Source organism: Musa acuminata, chromosome BXJ1-4 (assembly GCF_036884655.1).
Source record: "Musa acuminata AAA Group cultivar baxijiao chromosome BXJ1-4, Cavendish_Baxijiao_AAA, whole genome shotgun sequence".
NCBI lineage: Eukaryota > Viridiplantae > Streptophyta > Magnoliopsida > Zingiberales > Musaceae > Musa > Musa acuminata.
The window spans coordinates 24,592,896-24,619,409 of record NC_088330.1 but is presented as its reverse complement, the minus strand read 5'-3'; positions in this window follow the sequence as shown (position 1 = coordinate 24,619,409).

Sequence of the window (26,514 nt, the reverse complement as noted above, 5' to 3'; positions counted from 1 at the left end):
TTTTCTTGAAAATTGTATGTTTTATGTTAATAGAATAAAATGTTAGATTTAAATAATCATATATATGTGCTTGAGAAGCAAGAATGTGTATTTTGATGATTTCCATATTAACTTTCAATGATGATGCATGGTTTTTATATGGAAGGCTTGATGATATTTTTTTTAAACCTTGTCTTTGGTTTTCAAACATGATGTATGTTTTTGACATAAGAACAAAACTTGAGCATGCTAATATAAAGTCAATCACATAAATTAAAACTAAAGAAGTTTTAGTTATCTATAAGAATCATTCAAAATTATGTTCAATAAAACCATCGCATAATGATGTAATGAAAATATTAAACATTTTGAAACCATATTTTAGTGTCATGCATAATGATCATGCTTAATAAATTTCGAAATTATGCATATGAATCTTGTGATTTATGGATTATTGATTTTTACCATAATGAAAGTGCCTTATTAATCTTTGTTGTAATAAATCTTACACTTTCGGTTTTAAACAATATACATGTTTTTATTTGGTATAAGTGAAATAAAATCATATGAATTGAAACAACTAAAAAGAGGAAAATATTTTTTCCTTGAAAAATTATTTTTCTCTATCCTATTGATCTTGATGTTTATTATGATAAATCTATGTATATCATTTTGAATCTCTTGAAAGTAATGTTGATATTTTGATGATTTTGATGATTTAAATTTGAAATGAGTTTTATCAAAATCATGATATTGATTTTTTGGAATAACATGAGATTACCTTTGATGATCATTTTGATTCATGGAATTTTGGATTCATAACTTGGTCTTACATTTGTTTATGAGATGGTTGAAATCTTTGTACGTTTGAATTCTTCCCTTCTCCTTTCAATTTATGCATGTTATATGTTAAAGATTTAAAACCATGTTTTGGTATCATGCATATCTAAGAAATATTGATGTGACAAATTGAATAAGTTGAAAATGAATGATGATTTTTCTCTTGAATATAACTTGTGATATTTTTTATATAAATCATCATTTTGATTTCTCGACATTCGATACATGAGATTCTATTATAAATCAAAATTTCTCATTAATCGATCTTCTACGATTTTACTTGATATTCTCTTGAGAGGAGATTTTCTAAATGAATCATGATTTCTCCTTGTGAGTTTTTGGAGTTATTACTTGATTTTTCTTTTAAAACAAGATCTCTTCTTTGTACTCCTATGATTTTTCTTGATATTTTATTTAAAGAAGATATTTACTATATGAATCATGTCTTTTGGTATTCAAATGATTTTATCCTTCATGACATGATTTCTTTGTATTTATGGCTTGCATGGCTTGAAATGTTTTGGTATGATGCATGCAATGATGAAATATTCATAAAGTTAAAATGATGTATGCAATACTTATGATAATGATGTACATGATGTATTTATTGCATATGATGTGTATTATGAATGCTTTAAATGATGAATGTTTGGTATCATGATCAACATGTTGATAAATGCTTGAAAATTTTAATGTTTGAGTATCATGTATGATATGCTTATTAATGATGATTGATTTATTTTTCGGTATCGTGCATGAAAAATAAGGTTATTTAAATTGTGTATATTTTAATTTGAATATATAATGATGCACAAATAAGAATGATACTTACCTTTGTCATAATATGAAAATTGATATAAAGGTCTTCCCTTCTTTTTGACAATGACAAAGGGGGAGCAAGAATTTCTAGCGTGGACATCATGAAAAGAGGCAAACTAACTAGCTTGCACAATTCAAGATGAAAGCAAAAATTGCACTTCTCAAAAGAGAAGATACAAATGTAACATTTGCCAAATTGTTTACTTGCCTCATGTAAAACATTATCTCTTGCTAGTTTGTCATTTTTGCTAGCTTGTATGTTGCAAAACTTGATCACTTTTTCAAACATTTTGCTAGCTTACATTTTGCAAGGAAAGCAAAAATGGCACTTCTAGAAGAAAGAGCTTGTTATTTTGAACATCACAAGCTTGCCTATCTTAAGAAACAAAAATTGCAAAAGTGCTATCATGCCTATCTCAAGAAGCAAAACTTGCAACTTGCACATTGCAATAGGAAGCAAGAATTATGAGCTTACACAAGAAAGCTATCTTGCATTTGCTTTCGAAATTTTTGCTAGCTTGTATATTGTGAAACTGACATATCGTAAAAATTGCTAGCTTGTAGTCTAAAGAGAAGCAAAAAGTTGCTATCTCAAAAGAAGCAAATGTGCTATCTTGCCTATCTTAAGAGGCAAAAATGCTAACTTGCACATCTAGCAAAACTTGACAAATTTGCATATTTCAAGAAGCAAGAGTTGCTTTTTTGAACATCTCAAATATTGCTAGCTTGCATGATGTAGAACTTGCTATCTTGAACATTACCAAAAGTGCTATCTTGTATGCTGTAAAACTTGCATATCTAAAACTTGATAGCTTGAATGTCCTAAGCATGATGCATTACTTGCTAAATTTTCTAGCTTCAAAACTGCATGATGATAAAACTTAATATTATGTTTTTCATGCAATGAGTTGAACTTATATTACAAACACAAAGAATAGTTGTACTTCTCCTTTTTGTTGATGACAAAGGGGGAGAAGTATGTTGATGACATGATATGCATAAGTCTATGCATGAGTTCATAATGACGTGTTGCAAGTATTCATGATGAATATTGCAATGACTTGAATTCAGTTTGAATTCAAGGTTCTATCAATATGGCATATTGATAGGGGGAGTTTGTTTAAACTCCGGGAGTCAATTTTAACTCCGTCATCAATTGGTTGTCATCATCAAAAAGGGGGAGATTGTTGAATCTCGTATTTTGATGATGAAACCAATTGATAATTATGTTTATGTTTAACTGCATTTTGAGTGATGCAGGTCTACTCGATCAGGATTAGACAATTAAGGCAGGAGGAATTGACGTTGCGCCGGAGGATATCACGTTAGGATATTGGATTGCAGAAGGCTTCGGACGTCGGGCATCGGGCCAAGAGCGGAATTACGCTAAGGATATCGGCGTTGCAGAGGTCAACCGCTAATTGGGCAACAAGCCGCAAGAGAGGACGATGCGCCGAAGAATCGGACGAAGCGCCAACCAATGACGTGCCGGGCAACAGAATGTCAATTCGCTTTATAATAATTGTCTAGATCGGAGTAGAGTTTTTGCTTGTGTGTGCAGGATTAACTACGATAGCGACGAAGACATAAAGCAAAACAAAGTGTCGGAGTCAAGCACGAAGGATTCATTGCGAGTTCGAGAGTTCGACGGAAGTCCGAAGGTTCGTCGGAAATGCTGCCGGAACTAGCCAAGAATGAGTAGGGAGCTTGCCGAAGGGTTTTTCGGAAGCTCGCCGGAAGGTTCGTTGGAAGTTCGCGGAGCTCGCCGAGAAAGATCGGAGCTTGCTGAAGAAACTCATCGGAACTGGCCAAGATCAAATCGTGAAGTCTAGGAGCTTGCCAGGAGTCCGCAGAATGGTTTCCGAGAGTTTATCGGAAGACCGCCGAAAGTTCGCCAGAAGCTTGCTGGAAGAAGTTTTGACTTACGAACTTTGTAATAGCTTAGAAAATGTCTTTAAATTCATAGTTAGCATGTTAATTAGGATTAGGATTAGGTATTAATCCTATAACCCAAGTAGGGGCCAATTGGGCCCGAGTTCGGACTGGTTTGGGCCAAGTTTGGAGCCCAACCAGTGAGCTGAATTGGCCTAGGCGGTGGCACCGCCTGGGCTGGGCGGTGCCACCGCCCAACACCCGAGAGCTGGGCGGTGACACCTCCTGGGCTGGGCGGTTGCACCGCCCAGCACCCGAGCACTAGGCGGTGGCACCGCCAGCATCGGGAACATAAGAGAATTCAAATTTTTTGAGCCCAAATTTGAATCCTCTTGAGGCCTATAAATACCCCTCAAGTCTCAGTTGAGAACATAACTTTTTGAGCAGCAAGTGATTGAGAGAAAAGTCTTAGAAGAGTCTTTGCCTTTCTTGTTTTCAATTTGCTAGTGTTCACCTCCTTCTTTCTTGCTGAAAATCTGTAAGAGAGTGAACCGCTTGTAAAAGTTGTAAGAGGGGTATTTACCCTTCCCTTTCAAGAGATTTGCTAGTGGAAGGTGGGAGCCTCATCGAAGAGGGGCCTCGCAAGTGAATGTAGGTCATTTGACCGAACCACTGTAAAATCGGTGTAATCTCTGGTTTGCATTTACTTATTGTCATTTATATTACTGCAAACCATTTGCACTTTAATGCTATACTACTTTGTCTCCGTCTTACTTATCTCTTCAAGTTAAGACGCAATCGAAACGGTTTGAAACGAAAACTTTACTTTTATCGTACGAAGTTTCCGAAAGTGTTTAAATCGTAAAAAGTTTATCACATTTTACCGCTGCACTAATTCACCCCCCCCTCTTAGTGCCACTCCGATCCTAACAGCAACCACTATTCGACCTTTATATCGTAAGTCCACCAAATCCCAACTATAATTTGAGACAGAACCTGGGGCTTCTTCTAATTTTTTAATGATGCTTTGGATCTTAGGATTATTTGACCATTCCCTTCCGATAACTTCTAAAGTCTCACAAATAAGAATAGAAATAGCTACTAGTTCAGCTTGTTCTGGAGGCATGAGAGGGCATCTGCTACTAAATTCTCACTCCCCTTTTTATAAACAATCTCATAATCGAATCCCAGTAGCTTTGTGACCCATTTCTGCTGCTCTGAAGAAGAAATCTTTTGCTCTAGAAAATATTTGAGGCTTTTATGATCAGTGCGTATTTGAAACCGTCGACCAATTAGGTAGGGTCTCTATTTTGTGACTGCATGTATTATGGCTAGCATCTCCTTGTCATAAATAGATAGACTCAAATGGGAAGGAGAAAGAGCCTTACTAGCATAAGCTATAGGCCGACCTTCCTGCATTAATACAGCCCCTATTCCAGCTCCAGAAGCATCAGATTTAATCACAAACATCTTATTAAAATCGGGTAGAGCAAGCACGGGTGTAGTAGTCATTGTAGTTTTCAAGAATTGAAATGCCTGAGTTACCTCTTCTAACCATCTGAATGTATTTTTCTTTAGAAGTGACGTCAAGGGGGCACTAATTTTACTATAATTCTTCACAAACTTTCGATAATAGCTTGTTAGTCCCAAGAATCCCCTTAAAGCTTTGATTGACTTTGGAATTGGCCAGTCTGTCATCACTTGGATTTTTGAAGGATCAACTATAACACCCTTTCGAGATATGATATGGCCAAGGTACTCAACCTCAAGTTGCCCAAAACTGCACTTGGATTTCTTGACAAAAAGACCATGCTCATGAAGAATATTAAAGATAATTCGTAAATGTAATAAATGACTTTCTAGAGAATGACTGTATATTAAAATATCATCAAAGAAAACCAAAACAAACTTATGGAGATGAGCCCGAAACATGTCATTCATTAAACTCTGGAAGGTAGAGGACGCATTGGTTAACCCAAAAGGCATTACTAGAAACTCATAATGGCCGTTATGTGTCCTGAAGGCAGTTTTCTGAACATCCCTTTCATGTACTCTGATTTGATGATAGCCTAATCATAGGTTTAATTTAGTGAAGACTTGAGCTCCTCCCAATTCATCCAACAGTTCATCCACTACTGGAATAGGATATTTATCTTTCACTGTAATATTGTTAAGTGCTCGATAGTCGACACACATTCGCCATGAGCCATCGTTCTTTCTGACTAGTAAGACTGGGAAGGAATATGGGCTAACACTAGCTCATATAACTCCTGTTTAGAGCATCTCTGTGACAATCCTCTCTGTCTCTGTCTTTTGGAAATGTGGATATCTATAGGGTCGGACATTGGTTGGTGCCTTCTTGGGTAATAGTAGGATCCGATGATCATGACATCTAAGATGTGGAAGTCCATGTGGCTCTACAAACATATCCACAAACTCTGTTAGCAATGATTCAATATTTCCAACTGGAATATTCACTGTCATTTCCTTTTCAATGTTATGCAAATGCACCAAAAATCTAGTGTGTGTCTTCCGAAGGACCCGTTCCATCTGATAGCTAGTGAAAGTTGTAACCTTACCTCCCCGTCTTCCTTTGAGAGTCAACTGTCTTCCATTAATAAAGAACTTCATAATTAGTTTAGAAAAATTCCAGGAGACATCACCTAGGGTTGATAGTCATTCAATTTCGAGCACTACTTCATAGTCTTCCAAGGGTAATAAAAAGAAATCCACAAATAATTCTTGACCTTGCAAAATTAGTTTTATCTTTGAGCACTTGCTGTCACAGGTTAAAATTCGTCCATCGGCGATCTTGACTTCAAATTTGTCATAACATTCGATGTGGTAAGCTAATCGGGCTGCAACTTTCCTATCCACAAAATTATTAGTACTACCCATATCAATCAAAATAGTGACAGACTGGTGTTTCAGAGTTCCCCCAATTTTCATAGTTTGTGGATTAGAGTAGCTAGCCAATGCATGCACTGTATGTGTGACGGCTTCAACATCATCATCAGTTTCCACTTCTTCATGATCGAAATCCGATACTTCTACTTCTGGTTCCACCTCGATCGGTTCAATCATCAAAAGTCTTCCTTGTTTGCATCGGTGCTCCTTACTCCACTTTTCATTGCAATGCCAGCACAAACCCTTCGCTAACCTTTCTTTGAGTTCTTCTCGGGTTAGTTTGCTAGTGTTATGATTTCGACTAGGAGTAGATGAGGTAGGTTGCCTACTAATCACCTATTTATTGGCACCTCTGTTTTGACGATATTCCACACTGATTTTTTCTTTATGTAGGCGTGCAAATGAAATCGCAACCATCATAGTGCGGGGTTGATGAGCCTTAACCTCGTACCGGATCTTGGGAATAAGCCCTTCAATAAATGTACCCAGAAGTTATCGTTCTGACCAATCTCTAGCTTGGTTGGATAATCTTTCAAATCTACTTTGATATTCCAATATTGTAGAAGTCTGATGAATTTTGACGAGTTGGCCATCAACATTTTTATATTCGGATGGGCCAAAGCGAACAAGAAGCCCTCTTTTGAACTACTCCCACAAAGGAACTCCATGATAAGTTTTGTACCAATCATACCACTGGATTGTATCTCCATCGAGCTGGATTGAGGCCACTTCTACCTTGGATTCTTCTAGGGTTCTGTGAAAACGAAAAAAATTTTCTACCCTAGAGATCCAACTGGTCGGATCCCCATCTTCCCATCGTGAAAATTCTATCCTGATGCATGGGTAGTGTGTGTCACCATCCTAGGGTCCTTTTCCTGTATCTCTCGATCTGTTCAATGTAGAACTAGAGCTTCCCTCTTGTTGAAACCCGCTAAAGTGCTCCAACAAGCTCTTTTTGAAATCATGAAGAGTTTCTTGTAGCCGACTCTCAATTCTGGTTTCCAACGCTTCCATTTGTGCCTTCACTGAGTTATCGGCAGCCATTGTATATGATTGTAAGTCGTTAATCCCCAGTTCTTATTTCTGATGTCTAGTCAAGGGCATCTGCACAATAGCTGGGCAGTAGCAGCGACGGTGGTGGCAGCCGGCATTCGTAGTAGCAAGGGAACCCACGCGACTATGGCACGACTGGAAACAGGGGCAGGAAGGTGAGTTGCCTGTGCTATGTTTCGGTTACAAAGGATGCAAAGCAAGGTGGAGCGGCAGCTGGGAGGCGAGCGACGGTAGTCGCACAGTGGCCTGCAGTGGTGATGGGTCGGTTGGGCGGCGACGGCACTCGAGGGGAAGAGGAGTGCTGGAGGTGGCGTGGCTGGTGGAGGCATGGCTGGAACAAGGGCAGCAACGGTGAGTTGCCCTATTTCGGTCGCCGTGAGGAGGGGGGCAACCGGCGACTGTGGTTGGGACCCGGGGGGGGCACGGTAGCAAGGAAGTTAGGGCAGCATCGTCGATAGTATCAACGACGAAGGGGTGGTCCGTTGGCAGGGGGACTGGTCCTTCTCGCTCGAGCGAGATGGGGAAGCGAGGAGGAGAGGTCGCTGGCTAGGGGGGTAGCGATGGTGTTGGTTGATCGGCCAGGAAACAATGTCGGCAGTGGGAAGGAGGGAGCAAGGGTCACTATAGGGCGCGGCCTACCGGAGAGCAGGGGCGGCGGTGGGGAAGAAGGGAAGCAAGGAACCCTTCTCGGTGGCCGCCGGGGTAACAATCCTTTTTCCTTTTTTTTTTTTTTAATAGTTACTTATAGCGAGAATGCCAAGGATCGCCGCTCTGATACCAAATGATAAGACCTTAAAGTCTTATCGTAAAAAAGAAAAAGAGAAATGGGATGATCACTTCGAGGAGATCGGCCTCCTTGATCGCTTCGAGGGGATCAGCCCTCTTGATCGCTTCGAGGGGATCGACCTCCTAGGATTTGTCAAAAGACAGAATAGTATTTTTCATAGATAACTGAAAAGAAGCAGTTACATCCCTATTTATAGAGTTCTGACTTTAGCTAAACTAAACAGACTTAATAAATATAAAGAAAATAAAATTAAATCATAGAAAATAAAAGGATCCTAACAAAAGAGTTCTAATAGGTATGACTCACGGCCAGCTCGATATTGGGCCTAGAGGGTCACATACATATGGTAAGTATTACGATGAGTAGAGGTTCGGATATTAGATATCCGCCGGAGTCCATATCTTATTGGATATCCAATAAGCCCTTGAATTATTGGATCCCATAGATGAGATCCAATAAGAGCCCATGAGAGATTATTGGATAGAGATCCACTAATCTAAAAGACTTAGATAATTGGATGCAGATCCAATACCTACTAGAGGAGGATCCATTAGGGTTTGATAGGGGACCTCTATAAATAAGAGGGATTCAGTGGTTCATAGGCTAAAGCCTTTGCTTACCTGTCCTATTCTCCTCCCCCTCTCCACCTCAGAGTAGGCCTAGAGTTTTGAGGAGCGTCGTCGTAGCCCTGCTGTGTGGATCACTACTCGAGAGGAGGACGCTTGACCTCCTTCACCTTCTCCTAGAGATCTACAAGAAAACAGGGATATACGATCTCCCTAGGTAACACAATATATTCTGTACGCAGTTTGTTTTACGAATTTTTTCGCACCAATCTTCGCACGACGACGAACATCTTTTGGGAAACAATGGATTTTTATTTTCTTGTTCTTCCATTGTGCATGTGATGTCGCCCCCAAGATTTACCAACAGTGGTATCAGAGCCAAGTAGTTCATACGAATGATTGGTTTTGAACTGCATGTATTATGTTTAGGAAGAATTTTGAAGTCAAAAATCATTGACGCAAAAACAAGGAAGGGCATCAACAGTTGCTGCCATCGATCTACGTGCCTATAGCCACTTGTAGCGGCAGCCACAACCAGGCAGCACAGCGCTGGTGCATGCGCAAGCGCTATGCCTACAGCAATTGGCCGGCGGCTTGCTTGCAGCAGGCTTACGGCCGACGGAGCTAGCAACCCACAAGTAGAGGCACCTGCGATTGCTTCTCCCGCGGGGTGAGGCGCCGCAGGGAGAAGCGGCGCCTCACCCCTCGGAATTTGAGAAATTTCAGTTTCAATCCTTTGTCCAAATTATGAAAATACCCCTTGGAATTCAGAAATTCCCTACATGTCCCTGATTTAAAATATTAATTAATTAAAATTTAAATTAATTATTATTTTTATTATTATCTAGTAGTCATACATAATGATGATTTATACATGTAATATATGATGGGTGGACGGATGATCATGGACAGTGTGATGTGTGTACTTGTGATTATTATTATTGGGGCCTACGAGCCTCCATTATATTTCTCGTTTATTGTCAGGCCTGCGTGCCTATGATTAAGTTGTAATCACATGAGGAGGCATAGTGGGAGCGTGGATGCGATAGCAAGACCCACGAGACAAACGATCGCAATGCATGGAGATGTATCGAGATGTCGACGGAATCGACGAGGACGAGATGAATGATCACAGGGCATGGAAATGCACCGCTACACACATAGATCTTGATGTGAGTAATTAGGCCTACTGGCTCAAGCCTGATCACATTAGGCTATGGTCCATGACCATCTGGTGTGATTACTCGTGTGATGCGTGATTGCTTATACACCTACTAGATATGTATATATATTTGCATGCGATGTAGATATATATTAAATATGTATATGTTTAACATGTCATATTAAGAAACCAAATAATAGAAACTCCTTTCTCGATAATATTAAGTTGGTAAACATGAGGCAATTAGATTGACCCGAGTTGCCTACCTTTTGGGCTTAGTGTGATTCGTCGAGTCCCTCAAAGTTACACTAAGATATGTTGAATCTCGAATTTTGATGATGAAGTCAATTATCATTTGGTTATCTAATCTGTATATTGAGATAAGTGTGCAGGATTAACTACGATAGCAGTAAGACATGCAGCAGGTGTTGAGCCGGAGTCAAGACAAAGATCACGTTGGGGGTTCGAGAGTTCGTCGGAAGTCTGGATGGTCATCGGAGATTCTATAGGAACAATCCGAGAAGTCCAGGAGCTTACCAAAGAAGCTCATCGAAACTCATTAAGAGGATCGTCACAAGTCTAGGAGTTTGTCAGGAGTCCGCTGGAGCATCACCGAGGGTTAATCGAATGTTCGCTAGAAGTTCGTCAGAAGCTTATCCGGAAGAAGCGATTGATGCACCGGAACATGATCTGCAGCATTGATGTCTTAATTATCGTAGTTAGCATGTAGATTAAGTTAGGATTGGGAGGTGATCCTATTAACTTAATATGTGGCCAACTAGGCCCTTGGTAGACCTAAATTAGGCCAAATGGATCAGCCCATTCGGACCCAGAATTCCTGGCCGGCGCTGGCACCGCTCAGGAGACTTGGTCTCCCAAGAATTCTAGGCGGTAGTACTGCCCCTATCAGGCGGTGGTACTGCTGATAGTTATTACTGCCAGCGATGGTACTGCCCCTATCAAGCGGTGATACCGCCTAAGCTCAATCTCCAAGCGATGTTAGGCGGTAGTACCACCCAGACTGAGCGGTAGTACTGCTCAGTGACAGATGACAGGCGGTAGTACCGCCCAGTTATGGCGGTGGTACTGCCAGGACCCCGAAAATCCGGGAATATACACTTTTGAGCTCCGAATTCAAACTGATTGGGGCTTATATAAACCCCACCCTTTCTGCATGAAAAGACAACCAAAAGCTTGCTTTTATTCTGAGTATTTAGGAGCTTAAAAGTGTTATAGAAGGCTAGAGTTCCTCTCCCTCTTTTCTTTCTAAGTCTTTATCATTCAATAGAGGAGTGAAAACTTGTAAGGGTTGTCTCCTAAGTCTGTCAAATGAAGAAAAGCTATAAAAGGGTGGTTGACCTTCGTCTATTGAAAGAAGGCCTCTAGTGGACATCGGTGACCTCGTCGGAGGAGGAAGCCAAAAGTGGATGTAGGTCAAGATTGACTGAACCACTCTAAATCTCGGTTTGCATTTACATTTTGCTCTTTATATTAACTACAAATTGCCTCCATTACTTTACATCAACTATACTTCCATTTCAATCTTAAGTTAAAGTTCTTTCCGAAATGGTTTTTATCCAAAACATATTTCTTCGTATGAAAGTCATTTTTGAACCGACAAAAGTTTTTCGCTGCCCTAATTCACCCCCCCCTCCCCCCTCTTAGTGCTCTTGATCCTAATAATTGGTATCAGAGCAGGTTCACTCTTAGTTGGATTAAAACCTAAGAGAGATGACATATGTCGGAAACCAAGAGGGTCACTTTATTACACGTCCGCCCATGTTCAATGGGACGGACTACACCTATTGGAAGACCCAAATGAGGATCTTTCTTATTTCCATGGATTTTAAACTTTGGAATATTATTGAAAATGGATTTTTAAAGTTTTCTCTTCCAATGATCAATTGGAATGAATCAGAGAAGAAGACTATCGCTCTAAATGCAAAGGCTATGAATGCCTTATTTTGTGCACTTGATAAAAATGAGTTCAATCGTGTTTCGATTTGTGAAACTGTATTTGATATTTGGCATATACTCGAAGTGACTCACGAAGGCACGAGTAGAGTGAAAGAGTCAAAAATCAATCTTTTAGTACATTCTTATGAACTTTTTCATATGAAACCGAGTGAGACCATAGGTGACATATACACCCGTTTTACGGATGTCGTCAATGGTCTAAAAGGACTTGGTAAAAGTTTTTCGGATTTTGAGCTTGTTAACAAAATTCTAATATCCTTTCCAAAGAGTTGGGACCCTAAAGTCACTGCTATTCAAGAGGCTAAAGATTTAAACAACTTCCCTCTTGAAGAATTAATCTGGTCATTAATGACCTACGAAATGACTTTCAAAGCTCATGAAGAGCATGAGAACACCCTTCCAAAGAATAGGAAGGATATGACACTTAGAACTCAAGAAGACCACTTGAGAGAAAACTCAAGTGATGAGGACTTTGACGATGACTTGGCACTTCTAATAAGAAAATTTTAAAAATTTATTAAAAGAAATAAATTTAAAAATGATAATAAAAATAAATTTGAACAAAAAAAGACCAAGTTATTTGCTATGAATGCAAGAAGCTAGGACACTATAAAAGTGATTGTCCCCAAGCCAAGAAGAGAACACTAAAGAATAATGCGCTCAAAGCAATGTGGGATGACTCAAACGCATCCGAAGAAGAGGAGTCCAATGCTAAGCAAGTTGCTCATTATGCACTTATGGCCATTGGAAAGGAGGTATCAAATTTAATTGATGTAGATTTATCTTTCGATGAATTGTTAAATGCTTTTCCATGATTTATTTGATGAATGCAAAATAATTAGTAGAAAATATAAATTGTTAAAAAAGGAGCATGATAGTCTTGTTAGTAATTTCGATAAATTAAAAATTAAATATAATAATAATTTAGATCCATATACGAAATGCCATAATTTAGAAATTCTTCAAAAAGAGAACTTGCTACTCTAGGACACCTCGAAGAAATTTAAGGTTGGTAGCAAGTCTTTGAATATAATTCTTATAAATAAAGGTTACGTTTCTAAAAGAAGTGGAATAGGATTTGTGAGAAGTCCTCACCAAAATCCGACCACCTTCATTAAAGGCCCTATCTTGTATGTTTAGCATCAAAACAAATGCAAATTTTGTTGCAAACATGGACATAGAACTTATCATTATCCATTCAAGAAGATTAGTCCTAACAAATTGATTTGGGTTCCAAAAGGAACCATAAAGAACTCTATGCAACATGACAAACAATTTAGATCAGATTTTGAGGCACCCAAGATTAAATGGGTACCTAAAAATCATCCTTTTTTGTAGAAACATATATCACCACAAGCATGGAGCAAGAGATGGTACCTTGATAGTGGATGCTCAAGGCATATGACCGGAGATCCATCTCAATTCTCTAAGCTCACTAGCATAGACGAAGGCTATATCAACTTCGAAGACAACAACAATGGTAAAATTATTGGCAAAGGAACCATAGGTAATAAATCCAACTTCTTTATTGAAGATGTTTTGTTAGTTGATGGTTTAAAACATAACCTCTTGAGCATTAGTCAATTGTGTGATAAAGGATATATTGTCAAATTCGAATCTAATGCTTGCATCATTGAAAAACCACACAAGAACACATCTATGATTGTATTAAAATAAAATAACTTCTATGAACGTATTGAAAAACCACACAACCACACAAGAACACATCTATGAACGTATACACCATTGACATCAATAATCTTTGTAATAAAATATGTTTCTTGATTTTGAATGATGATGCTTGGCTTTGGCATAGGAGATTAGGTCATGCTAGCATGAAACTAATCACCCAAATTTCATCCAAAGAACTTGTAAGAGAAATTTCTCATATCAAGTTCACCAAAGATAATATGTGTGATGCTTGTCAATTAGGAAAGCAAATAAAGGGTAGCTTCAAATCTAACAATCAAATAAGTACCTCTAGACCTTTGCAATTGATCCATATGGACTTATTCGGACCAATCTCTATATCAAGCCTAGGAGGTAGAAAATACGCTTTTGTTATGGTAGATGATTATAGTAGATACACATGGACTTATTTCCTGAAACATAAAAGTGAATGCTTTAGATATTTCACCAAGTTTTGTAAACTTGTTTAAAATGAAAAGGGTTCTATAATTTCTTCAATTCGAAGTGATCACAATGGTAAATTTTAAAACCGTGATTTTCAAGAATTTTGTGAATCTAATTGATACAACCACAACTTCTCTACTCTTAGAAATCCTCAACAAAATGGAGTAGTAGAAAGAAAGAATAGAAATTTACAAAAAATGACAAGAACCATGTTGAATGAACATAGTCTACCCAAATATTTTTGGGCCGAAGCCGTAAACATGGCATGCTATTTTATGAATAGAATTCTAGTAAGACCCTTACTCACCAAAACCCCTTATGAGTTGTGAAACAATAAAAAACCCAATGTTTCATATTTTAAAGTTTTTGGGTGTAAGTGTTTTATATTGAATGAAAAAGATTCCTTAGGAAAATTTGATGCTAAATTGATGAAGGGATTTTTCTTAGTTATTCCTCGATTTCTAAAACATTTCATATCTTCAATAAAAGAACTTTAATTATCGAAGAATCCATTCATGTTGTTTTCAATGAGATTTCCGAAATCAAGAAAAACGATTTTGATGATGATGTTAATTTTGATTCCTTGAATTTAAATGAAACCCCTTCTCCAACTATCAACTTGGATGTATCTACTTCCGAAACATCCTTACCTAAGGATTGGAAGTATGTAGATGCTCATCCTAAGGAGCTAATCATAGGAGACATATCTAAGGGGGTTCAAACACGTTCTTCTCTTAAAAATTTTTGTGCAAACGTCGCTTTTCTCTCCCAAATTGAACCTAAATGTATTGACGAAGCCATGAAAGATAATTCATGGATTATCGTAATGCAAGATGAGTTAAATCAATTTGAGAGAAATGAGGTGTAGAAGCTTGTTCCTAGACCAAATGACCATTTAGTTATTAGTACTAAATAGGTCTTTAGAAACAAGCAAGATGAGTCCAGTATCGTGGTTAGAAACAAGGCTAGATTTGTGGCCAAAGGTTTCAACCAAGAAGAAGGTATCGATTACGAAGAAACCTTCACTCTTGTGGCTCGATTAGAAATCACAAGGATGCTCCTTGCCTATGCTAGTAGTAATAATTTTAAGTTGGTTCAAATGGATATTAAAAGCGCTTATCTTAATGGCTTTATTTCCGAAGAAGTTTATGTTGAACAACCTCCCGGATTTAAAAATAATAGTCTCCCTAATCATGTGTTTAAATTAACTAAAGCTCTTTATGGTTTAAAACAAGCCCTAAGGGCTTGGTATGAGAGACTTAGTTCTTTTCTTATTGAAAATAATTTCTCTAAAGGCAAGGTCGATACTACATTGTTTATCAAAAATTTTGAAAATAATTTTCTCATTGTTCAGATTTATGTTGATGATATTATCTTCGGTTCTACGAACGAATCTCTTTGTGAATCTTTCGCTAAAACTATGAGCCTTGAATTTGAAATGAGTTTGATGGTAGAATTAACCTTCTTTTTAGGCTTACAAATTAAGCAACTAAGCAATGTCATTTTTATTAGTCAAACTAAATACACTTTAGATTTACTAAAAAGATTTCATATGGATAGCTCAAAAGCTATCAACACTCCTATGAGCACCTCCACTAAGTTAGAAATTGATAAATGTGGAGAAAGCTTTGATAAAAAAATTTATAGGGGTATGATAGGAAGTTTACTTTACCACACTGTAACTAGACCGGATATCATGCTCAGTGTAGGACTTTGTGCTAGGTTTCAATCGAATCCTAAGATATCTCATCTCAAAGCAGTTAAAAGAATACTTAGATATCTTAAAGGTACCACAAATCTAAGATTATGGTATTCAAAATCTGAGAATTTTAAGCTAATTGCCTATGTTGATGCAGATTTTGCTGGGTGTGGACTAGATAGAAAATGCACATCAGGAACATATCAATTTTTGGGATATGCACTTGTTTCTTGGTTATCCAAGAAATAAAACTCGGTTGCACTATATGCAACCGAAGCTGAGTATATTGCAGCTAGTGCATACTATGCACAAGTTGTGTAGATGAAAAACACCTTAGAAGATTATAAAGTTCATCTTCAAAATATTCCCATTAAATGTGATAACACAATTGCAATATGCTTAACAAAGAATCTCATTCAACACTCAAGAACAAAGCATATTGATATTAGACATCACTTTATATGAGATCATGTCACTAATCATGATGTTATTATAGAGTTCATTGATACTAAACATCAACTAACTGATATTTTTATAAAGCCTTTAAGTGAAGAACAATTTGATTTCATTAGAAGAGAATTAGGAATGTTGATTTGTCCGAATGCATGAACTTATTAAATTGATTTTTTGGACTTTCTTGATCTATAATTAATCACTCAATGTTGAAAATATTATGATACGAATTTTACATGACTATATAACATGTTGGAAATTGTGTGCCTTGATTTCCATGATGATAAGCATGTTTTACCTTCATGATTACGTTTGAAAAGCTATGGCAAAACTTTGTCCGAATGCATGAATTTGTTAAACTTCATTTTCGGACTTTATTGATCCTAACAATACATGATTTTCTCTTCTGGACTTAAAATTTTACATGATGTAGCTTTCATGAGCCTATGTCATATCAAAGTTGTTTCATATCAATGCTCCATGATTTTTGACATATGGAATTGATTAATAAATGCATCTCTCATGGATTTACCTCGTGAAAAATAATTTTTAATCGAGAAATGGATTTGAGAAAATGAATTCCTTCTTGATGAAGGAAGATTTTTTTAATGAACACTTGCAAGAATTTAATTTCACATGTATATCTTGATTCTTGTAAAAATGAAGCATGATTTAATATCTTATCATTTTTAACTTCATTCAAAGTTATTTCATAATGACTTTCCTCCTTCATGCAAAACGTTAATGATAAATAAAAAGGAAGAAGTAATGAAAGTAATCTCCATGTCATGATTGCTTGAAAAATAATTTGTATGATTGGTATCTTACCACTTATTGTTGAAAAATGATATGAATCTTTTTATGACATGAATATTTACCACACTTATGCTTGAATATGCTTCAAATGTTCTCCTTTTTGTTGATGATAAAGGGGGAGAAATATGTGATAAATTGATGATAGAATTGCTATGATTGCTATGCACTTGAAATATTTACATTATGTTAAGATATCTAGAGCTTACATTATAATTTTACAAATTGATATCTTAATATGTGATAAATTAATATCTTACAATGATGATATCTTGCCACATGATGAATTGCTATGATTGCCATATTTACATTATATTAAGATATCAAAAGCTTGCATCGTAATCTTACAAATTGATATCTTGCCATGTGATGAATTGCTACGATTGCTATCTTTCACATTTGAAATATAAGACTTGAAAATGGATTTCAAGCCTTGACATCATTTTCAGAAAGATACATCATGATAGGAATCATAATGGGGGTATTGATAATTTTAAATGAACTTAACTTATCAATATGTCTCCTGAATTCAAAGGCTTTGAATTCAAAAATGACTTATCTCAAGTATGGCATAAAGATAGGGGGAGTTAAGGTTAACTCCATCATCAATTGATTGTCATCATCAAAAAGGGAGAAATTGTTGAATCTCGAATTTTGATGATGAAGTCAATTGTCATTTGGTTATCTAATCCGTATGTTGAGATAAGTGTGCAGGATTAACTACGATGGCAATAAGACATGCAGCAGGTGTTGAGCCAGAGTCAAGACAAAGATCACGTTGGGGGTCCGCAAGTTCATCGGAAGTTCAAACGGTCATCGGAGGTTATATGGGAACAATCTGAGAAGTCCAGGAGCTTGCCAAAGAAGCTCGTCGGAACTCGCCAAGATGATCATCGCAAGTCCAGGAGTTTGCCGGGAGTCCGTTGGAGCATCACCGAGGGTTAGTCAGATGTTCGCCGGAAGTTTACCGGAAGAAGTGATTGACGTACCGAAACATGATCTTTAGTATTGATGTCTTAATTGTCGTAGTTAGCATGTAGATTAAGTTTGGATTAGGAGGTGATCCCATTAACTTAATCTGGGGCCATGTGGGCCCTTGGCACACCCCAATTGGGCCGAATGGATCAGCCCATTCGAACCCAGAATTCCTGGTCGACGGCGGCACCGTCCAGGAAACTTGGTCTCCCAGGAATTTTGGCTAGCAGTATCGCCCCTGTCAGGTGGTGGTACTGGCGGCAGTTATTACTGCCAGTGGTGGTACTACCCCTATCAGGCGGTGGTACCGCTTGAGCTCGGTCTCCAAGCGATGTCAGGTGGTAGTACCGCCCAAACTGAGTGGTAGTACCACTCAGTGATAGATGATAGGCGGTAGTACCGCCCAGTTATGGTGGTGGTACCACCAGGACCCCGGAAATTCGGGAATAGACACTTTTGAGCTCCGAATTCAAACTGATTGGGGCCTATATAAACCCCACCCTTTCTGCATGAAAGGACAACCAAAAGCTTGCTTTAATTATGAGTATTTGAGAGCTTAAAAGTGTTATAAAAGGCTAGAGTTCCTCGCCCTCTTTGCTTTCTAAGTCTTGATCATTCAAGAGAGAAGTGAAAACTTGTAAGGGTTGTCTCCTAAGACCCTCAAAAAGAGAAAAGCTGTAAAAGGGTGGTTGGCCTTCGCCTATTGAAGGAAGGTCTCTAGTGGACGTCGGTGATCTTGTCGGAGGAGGAAGCCAAAAGTGGATGTAGGTCAAGATTGACCGAACCACTCTAAATCTCTGTTTGCATTTACATTTTGCTCTTTATATTAACTGCAAATTACCTCCGTTACTTTACATCAACTATACTTCTGTTTCAATCTTAAGTTAAAGTTCTTTTCGAAATAGTTTTCGTCCAAAACAGATTTCTTCGTACAAAAATCATTTCTGAACTGACAAAAGTTTTCCGCTGCACTAATTCACCCCCCCCCCCTAGTGCTCTTGATCCTAATAAGATGTTGATTGGATCCTGATCCCCACTAGAAGTTTGTCGGAGACTTCCGTTTCACGTGTTGAGGGTGTCACGTGACTCGCTAGTAAAATAGTGGGAGCATATTAAGATAGAAGCCCATATCTTGATTGTTTATTTTTTGTGAAATCTGCATGTTATTCATTTCTACTATATCTTTATTTTCATAAAAATATCGGTTTCAAATCCCTTACATGGCATACTTGATATCAACCGCCTCACTGGTCCAAATTATACAGATTGGCTCCACAACTTGAGAATTATTCTCACGACGGAGAAAAAAATCGCGTACGTCCTTGATATAGTGATACCTACGCCCGAGAAAGGGGCAAGTGAGAATGAGATCGCTCGTTACGTGAAGTATATTGATGACTCCACTCTTGCTCAGTACTACATGTTGGGCTCTATGACTCCTGAGTTATAGAGATAATAAGAAAAGATGGATGCCAGATCCATTCTCCTACATGTCTGTAAATTATTTGAGGAACAAGGAAGGACTCAGCGATATGAGATATCCAAGAGCCTCTTCCGCGCTAGGATGACTGAGGGAACATCGGTTCAGAACCATGTCCTAAAGATGATTGAGTGGATAGAGAAACTCATAGGTCTAGGAATAGTCCTAGAGGATAACTTATGTGTGGACATTGTGCTTCAATCCCTACTAGATTCCTTTTCACAATTCGTAATGAATTTTAATATGAACAAGCTTGAGGTGACTCTCCTAGAGCTCCTCAATATGTTGAGGGAGGTAGAGAGCACTATCAAATAGAAGAAGCCAATTCTCTACACTAGTGAGACCAGAAAGAAAAGAAAAGCAAAAAAGTTCCTTGAGAAGGGCAAGGACAATGGCAGACCAGGTAATACAAAGGTTGCTAAGGAAGAACCGGAAAAGAACAAAGGCCGGTGCTTCTATTGTAGTAAAGATGGGCAATGGAAAAGGAACTGCAAAGAGTACCTTGCAGAGAGGGTGAAATAGAAGCTTGGAGAAGCTTCAGGTACATTCATGATCAATCTCCAATTGTCAGATTTTTATGATAGTGCATTGGTATTAGATACTAGCATTACTTATCACATCTACAATTTGTTGTAGATTCTGTCAAAGCCGAGGGGAGATTGGTGATATTAATATTGCATAAAGATTTGTTTATGCTAGACACTACTCCACATATCATGAATGTAAGTATATCTAAAAGGTAATGAGATGTGGTGAACAGTGCATACCTGTGGCATTGTAGGCTACATTACATCCATAAGGGAAGGATTCAAAAGTTGCTAAAAGATGGACATCTAGATCTATTCGACTATGAGTCATATGCAACTTCCGAGCCTTGCCTTCGTGGAAAACTAACCAACTATCAATTTAGTGGAACTGGAGAGAGAGCCACTAAGCTATTGGAACACATACATAGTGATGTATGTGGACCCATATCAACTCATGCTATTGGTGGTTACTCCTACTTTGTTACCTTTACAGATGATTTCTCAAAATATGAATATGTGTACTTAATGAAGTACAAGTCTGAGGCCTTTGAGAAATTCAGAGAGTATAAGAATGAAGTGGAGAACCAGACTGGAAAGAGTTTCAAGACTTTAATTAGATTGAGGAGGTGAGTATTTAAGTAAGAGTTTACTCAATTCCTCAAGAACCATGGGATATTATCCCAATGGACACCTCCTTATATACCTCAGCTTAATGGTGTCTTTGAAAGGAGAAATTATACGCTATTAGATATAGTATAGTCCATGATGAGTTTCGTTGACCTACCCATCTCATTATGGGGATATGCCCTACAGACTGCAGCTTATCTTCTAAACAGAGTTCCAACTAAGTCGATAGTGTCTACACCATATGAGATATGGAAAGGGAAGAAGCCCAATCTTAAGATTGTTAAGATTTAAGGCTATCCTGCCCATGTTAAAAAACACAACCATGATAAGTTAGAATCGAGGACAAAGCGGTGCAAGTTCGTGGGATACCCCATGAAAACTTATGTGTATTATTTCTATCATCTCGAGGACCAAAAAGTCTTTATAGCCAAGAGAGAGTAGTGTTCCTTGAGAAGGAATACATTATTGATGGAGATAGTGGGAGCATGATAGAGTTGAGCGAGGTTAGAGAACCAAGCTCAAGCACCACTCTACAGCCCGAGTCTATTCAGGTACCTAACACACAAGTTTCAAGTTTACGTAGGTATGGCAGAGTATCCCATCCTCCTGAGAGATATGTGGGACATATTAGAGGAGAGGATGTTGAGGATATTGATCCTCAAACGTACGAGGGGGCTATTATGAGTATAGACTCTGGGAAGTGGCAAGAAACCATGAATTCTGAGATGGATTCTATGTACTCCAACAAGGTTTGGAACCTAGTTAATGCACCCGAAGGTATTGTACCCATCGGTTGCAAGTGGATCTTTAAAAAAAAGATCGGAGTAGATGGAAATGTAGAGACCTATAAAGCAAGGGAACCTTAATGGGAACCTTAAGGAGGAGGTGTATATGATACAACCTGAGGGATTTGTATCCAAGAACTACCTAGATAAGGTGTGCAGGTTGCTTAGATCCATTTATGGACTAAAGCAAGCTTTCCGAAGTTGGAATATAAGATTTGATGAGGCAATCAGATCTTATAACTTCGTTAAGAACGAAGATGCGCCTTGTGTGTACAGGAAGGTAAGTGGGAGCGCTATCACCTTTTTGGTGTTATATGTAGATGACATCTTGATCATTGAGAATGACATAGGAATACTATCCATAGTAAAGACTTGGTTATCTAGACACTTCTCCATGAAGGACTTAGGGGAAGCATCCTATATCTTGGGGATTCGGATCTATAGAGGCAAAACCAAGAGGATGCTTAGCTTGTCCCAATCTAGGTACATAAAAACCATTGTTAAAAGGTTTAGCATGGAAAATTCCAAGAGAGGTCTCATATCGATGAGACATGGGATATCGCTTTCTAGGAGTATGTCCCCAAAGACTCCAGAAGAAAGGGCGAACATAGATATGATACCTTATGCCTCAGCGATAGGGTCTATCATGTATGTCATGCTATGTACTAGGCCTGATATAGCGTATGCTCTGAGTGTCACGAGCAGGTATTAAGAGAATCCAGGTTTGGAGCACTGGAAAGCAATAAAGTGTATCCTTAAGTACTTGAGAAAGACTAAGGATCTTTTACTAATATATGGAGATAGTAGCCTTAGGGTTGAAGGCTACACGGACTCAAGTTTTCAGTCTGATGTCGATGATAGCAAGTTGAATTCGGGGTATGTGTATATCTTGAATGGAGGAGCAGTTCCAAGCAAGATACTACTGGTGACTCGATCATAGAGGCAGAGTACATTGCTATAGTAGAGGCAACAAAGGAGGGAGTCTGGATGAAGAAGTTCATCATAGATCTAGGAGTCGAGCCAACTAGTGAGAAGTTGATTCCTTATATTGCGACAACTACGGGACGATTACTCAAATAAGGGAACCCGAGTCTCATCAGAAGTGTTCTGAGGAGGTTCCAGCTTATTAGAGAGATCATGACCAGAGGAGATGTAGTAGTGGAAAGAGTTCCATTCGAAGATAACATTGAAGATCCATTGACAAAGTCGTTATCTCATATTATCTTTGAGCGTCATAGGGGTCAGATGGGGATCAACCACATAGGTGATTGGCTTTAGGTCAAGTGGGAGATTGCTAGTCATAGGTGCCCAACAAGCCAATCACGTGAGTGATGGCACGTGTGACTTGACACAGAATCTTTTTGCTTATTATATTTTGACATTTATCACTTTATATTAACTATTGCATATATGCATGTATATATTGTGATGTCCTTGGATCTGTATAATGGGAATCGTAATGAGATCACGATAATGAGATCGATTCACCTTTAAACACAGATCCTAAATAATCCCAATCATAGGTTACTCAAGAGGGACATCGTGATAACCGGATAGACTGGTGTACGTATACCCGTCTATATGATGGATGCAATTGGCCTCATAGCTGCTCGTGTGGGGACACTAGGGATACAATATAGGTACTCATTGGAGAATAAGTTCATTGATTGATCCACTTACGGAATGCTAGATGGTTGATGATGCCTCATTGTCAAACAGCGATTATGTAGTCCTAGTGGTGTATCTAGTCCTTAGACATGAGACACCAAGGATGTCATGTATGAGTGCTCCACTCTTTGATACCAGACTTATAGGTTTGGATGTCCCAGATCTAGTACAACTGATCATTAGGAGTGGCAGTCAACCTTACGAGGGTTATTGAGTGTTGATAGAAGATCATCCACTCTCGACATCATGAGACGAATATCCCATGTATTCTTGCTCAAACAAATCCCTAGCTTGGGTCATTCAGATTGAGAGAGAAAGAGTTCTCCGGGAGAATCCGATTAGAGCGAGACTCGAGAAGAAACCGTATGGGTCTGACAACACCATACCTAATATACGGTCTCTAGAATATTAGATGGATGAGGGACTATAGGATACGGTAATTGAGGATAGACATGTCCAATGGATTGGATTCCCTTGTATCATCTAAGGACTATGGCGTAGTGGCATAGTACGTATGCAGTCGATGAGTCGAGTGAATTATTATAGAGATAATAATTCATTAAGTTAGAAGGAGTTCTGACAGGTATGACTCACGGCCAGCTCGATATTGGGCCTAGAGGGTCACACACATATGGTAGGCATTGCGATGAGTAGAGATTCGGATGTGAGATATCCGCCGGAGCCCCTATCTTATTGGATATCCAATAAGCCCCAGAATTATTTGTTCCCATGGACGAGATCCAATAAGAGCCCATGAGAGATTATTGGATAGAGATCCACTAATCTAAAAGGCTTGGATAATTGGATGCAGATCTAATACCCACTAGGGAAGGATCCATTAAGGTTTGATAGGGGACCTCTATAAATATGAGGGATTCAGTGGTTCATAGGCTAGAGTCTTTGCTTGTCTCTCCTATTTTCCTCCCCCTCTCCACCTTAAAGCAGGCCTGAAGTTCTGAGGAGTGTCGTTGTAACCTTGCTATGTGGATCACCGCTAAAGAGGAGGATGCTTGACCTCCTTCACCCTCTCCTAGAGATCTGCAAGAAAACAAGGATATACGATCTCCTTAGGTAACACAATCTACTCTATACGCAGTTTATTTTGTAGATTTTTTCGCACTAATCTTCACACGACGACGAACATCTTTTGGAAAACAAGGGATTTTTGTTTTCGTATTCTTTCGCTGCGCATATGATGTCGCCTCCAAGATTTACCAACAAATATAGCATATGCTTTGAGTGTCATGAGTAGATATCAAGTAGATCTAGGCTTAGAGCACTGGAAAGTAGTAAAATATATCCTTAAGTACTTGAGAAGGACTAAGGATCTTTTACTAGTATATGAAGTTAGTAGCCTAGGGTTGAAGGCTACACGAACTTGAGTTTCCAATCTGATATCGATGATAGCAAGTTGAATTCGGGATATGTGTATACCCTGAATGGAGGAGCAGGATGCTGGAGGAGTTCCAAGCAAGATACTTTTGCTAACTCAACCATAGAGGCAGAGTAGATTATTGTAGTAGAGGCAGTAAAGGAGAGAGTCTAGATGAAGAAGTTCATCACAGATGTGGGAGTCGTGCTGGGCAACGAGGAGCATATTCCCTTATATTGCAACAACAACGGGGCGATTGCTCTAGTGAAGGAACCTAGGTCTCATAAGACGTCTAAGCACATTCTAAAGAGGTTCCATCTGATTAGAGAGATCGTGACCCGAGGAGATGTAGTAGTGGAAAGAATTCCATTAGAAGATAACATCGTAGATCCACTGACAAAACCATTCTCTCAAATTATTTTTGAGTGTCATAGGGGTCTAATGAGGATCAGACATAGAAGTGATTGGCTTCAGGTCAAGTGGGAGATTGCTAGTCATAGGTGTCCTACAAGCCAATCACGTAAGTGATAGTACGTGTGACTTGACATGCAGTCTTTTTTGCTTATTATTATTATTTGATATTTTATCACTTTATATTGCATGTTGCATGAATATATATTGTGATATCCATTGATCTGTGCAATGGGAATCAGATAGTGATGACATCACAATAATAAGAACGATTCACCTTAAAACACAGATCCTAAATAGTCCCGGTCATAGATTGCTTGAGAGGGACTTCAAGATAATCGGACAGACTAATGTGCTATATATCCATCCATATGTTGGATGCAGTTGGTCTCATAGCTGCTCGTGTAGGGATACTAGGGATATAGTATAGGTGCTCATTAGAGAATGAGTTCACTAATTGATCCGCTCATGGAATGTTGGATGGTTGATGATGACTTGAGACACCAAGGATTTCATGTATAAGTAATCCACTCTTTGATACCGGACTTGTAGGTCTGGAGATTTCATATCTAACACAACTAGTCATCGGGAGTGGAAGCCAACCTTACGACGACTATTGAGTGTTAATAGAGGATCATCCACTCTCGGTGTCAGATCATCCACTCTCGGTGTCAGATTATCCACTCTCGGTGTCATGAGAAGAATATCTCATGTGTTCTTACTCAAACAAATCTCTAGCCATGGTCATTCGAATTGAGAGAGAAAGAGTTCTCCAAGATAATCCGATTAAAGAGAGACTCGTATAGAAACTATATGAGCCCAACAGCACTATGCTCGATATATGGTCTCTGAGATATTAGATGGATGAGGGACTATAGGTATATGATAACTGAGGATATATAGGTCCAAAGGATTAGATTCTCCTATATCATTTGGGGACTATGGCGTGGTGGCCTAATATATCTGCAGTCGATGAATCGAGTGACTTATTATGGAGATAATAATTCACCGAGCCAAAAGGAGTTTTAACAGGTATGACTCATATCCAGCTTGATATTGGGCCTCGAGGGTCACACATATACGGTAGGCGTTGCGACGGGTAGAGGTTCAGATATGAGATATCTGCTGGAGCCCTTATCTTATTAAATATCCAATAAGTCCTTGAATTATTAGATTCTATGGATGAAATCCAATAAGAGCTAATAAGAGATTATTGGGTAGAGACTCTCTAATCTAAGAGGCTTGGATAGTTGGATGAAGATCCAGTATCCAATATGGTAGGATCCATTAGGGTTAAGTTGATAGGAGGCCTCTATAAATAAAAGGGAACCAAAGACCCATAGGCTAAAGGTTCTTTTTAGTTGCCTCCTCCTATTCTCCTCTCTCCCTCTCCTCCTCATACTATAACCCCTATTTGGGGCGTGTGGACACCAAGAAGGAGAAGCCCCTTTTTGATTTTGTGGTGCACACGAGGAAGAGTTTTGGTCAGTGATTTAAGGAGCATGTTTGTAGCCCCTATCATGTGAATCACCACTAGAGAGGAGAACAATTGACTTTCTTCATCATCTCTCATAGATTTATAGGTTTTTAGGGATATATGATATCCCTA